Genomic DNA, 7,924 nt, shown 5'->3' on the forward strand with positions numbered 1-7,924 from the left:
GTAGGAATAATATAACAGCAAATTATGGGCAAGGATAGGTAGAGATTAGGCAAGAACAAGGTTATGCAGAGGCAACCAAAATCGATTGCTCTGATACCATGCCAAATATAGTGTAATTGAGAGAGTTGAGAATGTAGAACAAGAAGAACAAGATAGGTTTTGCAGAGAATTCAAATCTGCCAATTGAATTACTTACTTGGTGAAGGGTTAGATATACAAGTATACAAGGTGATTATTAGTTACAAACAATGCACAAGACATGGAGGGAAACATGGAGAGTTTCCATCCTTAAAACAAGGAAAATGAAAACAAGGAAAAGTAACAAGGTGGTAGACAAGCCATTTAGGGATGTCTATGTTTTGTCTTTGTCTTTACTAACACTTCTTGAGATGCAAAGATAGCTTGCTGAAAGAGAAGCAGAGGTGGCAGCACTAACAGCTCAATTAGCGGCCAAAGTTATCGTAGATAGTGAGAAGAAGGATGAAGAAAGAAAGGAGGAGGAGATGGGAGAGAGTTCTAATAGCCAATTAACTCAGCAAGATATAAAGACTTTAATTGCAGAAGGAATCCGTGAATTCCAGATGTCTATATCACCACCTATCCTCGGATACCGAAAGCCTTATCTGGCTCATTATGATGCGTTGCCTTTCCCCAAGGGTTATCAAAAGCCGACTTTCGATAATTAAGTTTGATGGGATGAGCGGCTCTCCACATGAACATTTAGCTCACTTTTCCTCTGCATGTGGAGAAACTTCACAATCAAACGCTTTGCTAATAAGGCAATTCGTTCAATCCCTCAAAGGGTCTGCTTTCACATGGTATACTCAGTTGCCACCTGGGTCCATTCTAACATGGGACCACATGCAAAAGGTTTTTCTTGCACAATTTGTCAGCTCAAAGAAAAAAGTCTCACTCATAGATTTGGCCAAAACCACACAAAAACCTGGGGAGAGTGCAAATGATTTTATTATGAGATGGAGGAGTCTTAATCTCCAATGCACTGAAAAGATCACTGAGCAATCTGCGGTGCAAATGTGTTATAACAATCTCCTGCTAGACATTGCAACGTTTGTCGCAACAGCGGAGCCCCAGTCTTTCGATACATTGGTATCAAAAGCGAGTAATGTTGAAATACAAATTGCTCGTCAGAAGACAACAATAAAAATCCTGTTTGAGTGTGGTTAAAAATCCACCATCCAAATAGTCAGTATGAAGGAACGCATGCACAAGTTGGCTATGGGGATGTTGGAGTTGAGCAGATGCAATTGATGAATGGGGCGTAGGAACTCTCTGCAAAAGAAGAGAAAATATGCTAAACAAGGTGAAGGGTTGCAACTTAATCAATATAAAACTATGTGATGGGGAAAAAGTGACGGGAAGGCTAAAGCTTTGCTTTAGTGTTTGCATGATTAGAGTCACTTTTATATATATATATATATATATATATATATATATATATATATATATATATATATATATATGTCATGATTAGTATGATTAGACCCACCCACCCACGGTTTGAATTAGTTGGCCAACAAAAACTTGTTGGAAATTTTGGCTCACATTAAGGTTGCAAGTGAAAGAGGCAGCGACCGGTCGCAAGGTTTGGGCGACCGGTCGTTTTGAAGCATATTCGAGGTCTGTAGAAGAATTTGGAAATCGCAGGAGGCGACCGGTCGCAAGTGACGGGCGACCGGTCGCCAGAAGTGCTGTGTCGATTTTTCCACCCGTTTTTCAAGAGGTCTTCACATGTATTGGTTCCCTACCTAATCCCTCGGGGCTCTAAGGTGTGTTATGGATTCTAGGAGGTCTAGCAAGGTGCTGGAAAAGCTGGAGCACCATTGAATGAGGATTGTTGACTTGTTTTCAAAGAGTACCTACCCTATAGCTCTAGATAGGGTGGCTGAAGTTGCAGCTATCAATGCCTAGCCTTTGGTCTGCCCAAGTTGTGGTCCATGTTAGGTAACCAAGGGCAAAACGTGGGAGGAAAGAAGGAGTCTCTTCTGAAGTCCAAAGGCTTGTGTATTAAAGGGAAGAGGAAGCAAGACAACATGTGTGGTTTTACTTCTCAAGGAGTGGACAAGTAGCTGGGAGCTAGTGTGTCCAAGAGAGGTTTAACTTACCAAGGGAGGAAGAGAGAGAGGGCAATCAGTTCAAGTTAGGAGCTGAGTTGGGTCTTGAGAGTCTAGACACAAAGGGGGAAACACCAAGGGTTGTGAGAGTATTCACAAGTGCATCAAAGTGTTGAGCAAGGGGTGAGAGAGAAAAGAGAGCTTGGGAGAGAATAGAGTTCTAAGGGGGTTTCTTTGTAAACCAAAGTTGTAACTTATTCTTTCATTAGTGAATTTATCAAGGGGATCACCAAGAGGATGTAGGCAATTGCTGAGCCTCTAAAATACTTGTGTCACTTTGTGCTTGGTTGGTTTCTCAAGTGTGTGTGTGTGATTCATCCATTCTTGTGTGTGTCACAAAGTCCATCAACAACAAGATCATTAGGGGAGGGTGAGTTGAGTTTTGTGCTCAATTCACAACAAAACTATCTTATGTATGTGTGTTAAAAATCCTGTTGAGCCAAAAATCCTCGGATTACATAAAAAATCATGTTGAGCCAAAATCCTCGGATTACATAAAATATCCTGTTGAGCCAAACTCCTCGGATTACATAAAAAATCCTCTGTTGAGCCAAAGATCCGGACAAACTTAAAGATCCGCGGTTGAGTGGAAAAATCCTTGGTCGTAAGAAACGTTCCTCAATTTAAGATTGCCAAAGTAGCTCGACTCAAGAAGTATGCTTAGGAGTTCCAGCAGATGTTTTCCTACAAGTGGCGGAGTTTAAAGACAGGAAAGCATTAACATTGGGAAGATTTCCAAGACATCGGGTAGTTCATGCCTAGAGCTCCGGAAGGCATTAATATTGGGAGGATTTCCAAGACATCGGGTAGTTCATGCCTAAAGCTCCGTAAGGCATTAACATCGGGAGGATTTTCAAGATAGAGTTAGTTGTTTGGCCAAACCCATGAGCTGAGGAAAGCTCTATAAATAGCTCATTAGAAGAAGAGAAGAGCCCTCCGACAAAAACACACAAAATCTATCTCTTTATCCTATACTTTTCAATTCATAGTCTAGGATTTTATCTTTCAAGCTTTTCAAATTATCCAAGTTCTTCGTTTTCCTAGTGTAAGCTTACTTTCTTGTAATTTAATTTCAATTGTCTTTACATTCGAATTTAATTCAAGTCTTTATCGCTTTAATCTATTTTATCACATTTACATTTCTGTCATTTCGTTTATCGCACTTACATTTCTATCATTTCTTTTATTGCATTTACATTCATTACACTTATCACAAAAATCCTAAAAATAGTCATATAAAGCTCAATCATCCTTGACCTCAAGGAAGAAAAATAACCTAGGCCAAGAGGAGGTTCCTTGCTTGGCCGATCAATCGTTTGATTAAAAGTCAGAAGCGCAAACACACTCACACGATCTTTCCATCCAAGCCATCAAGTGGCTTGGTGGTGGCACGCCTACGCATCTCAAGAGAAGAAGGACCAAAAAACGCCTTCCATCGGCCTACCCAGCCGAAAAGAGGGAAACATAATTTGGCACGCCCAGTGGGACTACAAAAGAATTGTATGGTTGTAAATACTAGGAGGAATCCTAGAAGAGATCAAGAATTTGAAGAGTCTAGACTTCATTCAGAATCGGAGTCGAGCATGGTAGGTTCACTTCCTACAAATTCTCAACCACAAGATGTTCCGAAAAATCAGCAAGGCCAAAATGGCCTTGGCCAAATGCGGTCGTCGATCTCGACCACGTGGTGGTCGAAGATGTTATGGAAGCCGCCGAAGGACCAGTCTTGAGGCCAAGTCTGGCCACATCGTTGGAACTCCAACAACTCTTCCGTACGATAGAAATGTCGAGCAATTAGAGAATGCAAGAGGCAGCTCAAACTATTGCTCAAACTGTTGCTCAAACCTTGGCTCAAACCATGGCCACTCAGAATGCTCAGATCAATGAGAGGTTTAATCGATTGTTAGGCCAACAAAATGGCCAAAATGGAAATCATGCGGCAAATGGAGTACTAGTGGCAGGTGTTCGGTTCATTTTTACACATGATTTTTCATGTTATTCACCTATTATTTTGAGTTAGTTCTTGACATTTTATAGCTTTTTACTTCCTTTTTGTGTTTTCTTAGATTTTACCTTGGTTAGAATGAAAATGAGCTAAAAATGCATTATTGGTTATAAATTCTGTTTTTGTTCATTTTCGTAGGTCAACTTCTTGGCCTGGGATCAACATGCTCTGGTGCTCGGATGAGGTGAAGATCTTCATGAAACTTGTTCCAATGGATGTTAACTACAACATATCCAAATTTGAGCTTCATTGGACAAGTATTGCCTTTCCAGCCAATCCAGAATGTTACCACAGCTCTGGAAATCCGAAGTGCTCCAGCTTTTACCTCCATATTGTTATCTTGATTCTTCTTGTTACCATAACACTTGGTAACAAGAAATTACCTTGGTTAAGAGATATTTTCAGAGGCAAAGAGCATATTTTCAATGACAAAGCTTCATCATGGCAAGGGGACAAAGTTTGAAGCTTTAACAAAAGGTGGAGTTTTATATATTAAAAGTGAGCTGGAAATCATGGGCTAAAGGAAGAAGAATGTGCAATCTGCAAAGCTGATGACAATTCCTTCATTCTACAATATAGAACGTGGGGGATTTGATTCATCATTATTTTACACATTGAGAGCAGATTTTGGAGAGCTGGGAGCTAGGAGAAAGCTAAGGTGCAGCCAAGCAAAGTGGAGAAGAAAGCTTCCACCATTGATGACCTTGAAGCTTTCATCATTTTCTCAAAATATGTAAACTCTTTCTAATTTTATTTTGAGTTTGTATTTGGAATAAGTATGAGCAACTAAACTCCATAGCTAGGGCTTAGGTTGAAGCCCTAAACATGATTACCTTATTGTTTTGATACTTGAGTGTATGAATTTCTAGATATTGTTGATGAATTCCAATTCACCAAATTAATCTATCCTTGATGTGTGTTTTTCCTTGGTTGGCCATCTTTGAAAGCATGCTTCTTGAGATTGTTGGGATTATGTGTATCTTCATGTTTTCCTAAGCAATAAATGGATGAAGTAAGAACCATCCATGTGAATTGGTTTCTTGAATACCTAATGTAAACACAATGCTATTAGGGTTCTTGTGATGTTCATATTCTCTTTGAACTTAATGGGTTTTTCTTGTAATTGAATCAAAGTACTAAGCACACCTAGATTCGATTATAGGGAAGGCACAAGTATTGTAGCACTCGTACTGCACTTTACGTACATTAGAGAGAATCAATGCGTCTTGAGCCACTCGTACTGGTCTTGATTGCGAACATCTTCAACAACATGTTTAGAGTTCATCACTTGAGTATCCATGAACATTGGTAGAATTGTTTAGGGTGGATTCCGAAACCCTAGTGTTTGTTACATCTTGATTCCACTCTTTGATAATTCATCTCTGCCTTTCTTATTCAATTTTAAAGTCCATTTACTTTCATGCAATAGAAATAGGTCACTTCAAACAAATCAAACCCCCCCCCCCCCCCCCAATGTGTGTGTGAGTTGCGTGTTTGACACGTTACGTGTCTTTGTTACTGAATTTTATTTATTTCTGTAATTGTTTTGGACTTTTGGTCTGAGCTGTGTTCTTCCATTTTCTGTGCTGAATCCAACCGTATAAAGAATGTGAATTTTGGATAAACGGTTGGAAAGTTATAGGCAAAACACTGGACAGAGGTCGAAACTGAAAAACAGAGAAAACGACTCTGTGCAAAAACGACCGGTCGCTTTTAACTGACGACCGGTCGCTTTTCACGTCAAAATTTAAGTTTCGACTCTGCCCAAAAACGACCGGTCGCTTTAGTACTGTTCATAGGTGATAAAAGGGTGATAGAAAGTGCTGTTTGTGTTTTTCTTTAGTTTTCTTGTGTTGTTTCATTTCTTTTACACTTCTTTACTCATTTCTAGTTTCCCTCTTTCATTTGTGCATTTGTGGTGTGTTAATTAAGTGTTCTCTTTGTACTCGAATTAGAACTTATAGGAAACCGACAAGTTCTTCGTGGGATCGACCCCGTACTTACATAATCTATATCTCAATAGATTCGTGCACTTGCGGGTATTTTTAATTGGTCACGACCGGTCGCTTTAGTACTGTTCATAGGTGATAAAAGGGTGATAGAAAGTGCTGTTTGTGTTTTTCTTTAGTTTTCTTGTGTTGTTTCATTTCTTTTACACTTCTTTACTCATTTCTAGTTTCCCTCTTTCATTTGTGCATTTGTGGTGTGTTAATTAAGTGTTCTCTTTGTACTCGAATTAGAACTTATAGGAAACCGACAAGTTCTTCGTGGGATCGACCCCGTACTTACATAATCTATATCTCAATAGATTCGTGCACTTGCGGGTATTTTTAATTGGTTGTTTGCACATTAATTTGTGTCCTTTTAGGAATGCAACAATTTTTGGCGCCGTTGCCGGGGAACTGGCACGGTTGCTTATCTGTTTTGTTTGAGTATATTTAGAGTACTTAATTTTGTTTTCATTTTTCTTTGTTTGTCGTTTCATTTTATTTGAGTTTGTTTTTTTGTTTCTTCTTGTTGCAGGAACACTCTGCTTATGTCCCTTTTGAATTTGGATATTTCATTTGATTGCACAATAGAAGATATCCAAGCTCAAGCTTTGAGAGAAAGGAACATCCGACTAGTTGTGTCTACTCCATTGCCTATTTCATTCTCACCGTTTTCATCATCACCAAGCTCACCAATAGTCGAGTCACCTCCACCGTCACCAATGGCAGCCGCAGCTGCAATTGTGGAACTTACTATGCAAGAATACTCTTCACCGCCAGCAGCTGGACAACCATCTTGCATAGTATATCCCGCAACCACTTTGGAAAACTTTGAGTTGAGATCGGGCATGATACACATATTGCCTAAGTTCTTGGGAAATCCCGGAGAAAATCCTAATGCACATATCCTAGACTTCGAGGAAGTGTGTTCCACAATAAAGATCGAAGGCATGAGTAGTGATGAGATAAGAATGAGACTTTTCTCATTTAGTTTGAAGGATACAGCAAAGGAATGGCTTCACTATCTACCTCCAAATTCCATCACAACGTGGACGGATCTTGCTACAAAGTTCTTGCAACATTTTTTCCCAGCACAAAGGACAAATGAACTCCGAAGTCAGATTACAGGAATTCTGCAAAGGCCGGGAGAAAGCTTCCAGGATTATTGGGACCGTTTCAAAAAACTTCTAATCACTTGTCCGCACCATAACGTACAAGCTTGGCTTCTAATGGAACACTTCTATGAAGGACTTTTTGAAGCGGATCAAAATAATGTGAATGCAGCTGCAGGAGGAACTATAATGACCAAGACTCCAACAGAAGTGCGAGCAATATTTGATCTTGTTGCTGCAAATGCTCGCCAATATAATTCAAGGCAAAAACCAGTCAGAAAAGGGGAATCCTATGATGTAAGTACCCTTTCTAGTATGGAAGCTCAGATAGCAAACCTAACCAACATGGTGAAGAAGTTGGCACCAGGATCATCCAAGGTTTGTGCATTTTGCTCCACAACTGGTCATGACACTGAAGATTGTCCCTTGGCACATGAGGAAGCGAATGCAGTGGGCTCATTTCAGAGAAGTCAGTGGCCTAAGAATGATCCTTTTTCACAAACATACAATCCGGGGTGGAGAAATCATCCGAATTTCAGGGGCCAACTCAACCACCTCAAGGCCAACAACATACTCGCCCACCTCATGGTCAAATGCACTATTACAATCCACCACAACCACCACCTAACCAATCAAGTTCAAATCAATCTCACCCACAATCTACAGGAAAATCTTTGGAAGAACTTG

The 7,924-nt window shown here is 39.9% G+C and overlaps 1 pseudogene; it reads left to right on the plus strand.

The window, feature by feature from the left end:
- Positions 1-503: 503 nt before the first annotated feature.
- LOC148292822 (uncharacterized) lies at positions 504-1,185 on the plus strand (annotated as a pseudogene).
- Positions 1,186-7,924: the final 6,739 nt, after the last annotated feature.

The sequence above is a fragment of the Prunus avium genome, chromosome 7 (assembly GCF_965620075.1).
Source record: "Prunus avium chromosome 7, drPruAviu1.hap1.1, whole genome shotgun sequence".
NCBI classification, from domain to species: domain Eukaryota; kingdom Viridiplantae; phylum Streptophyta; class Magnoliopsida; order Rosales; family Rosaceae; genus Prunus; species Prunus avium.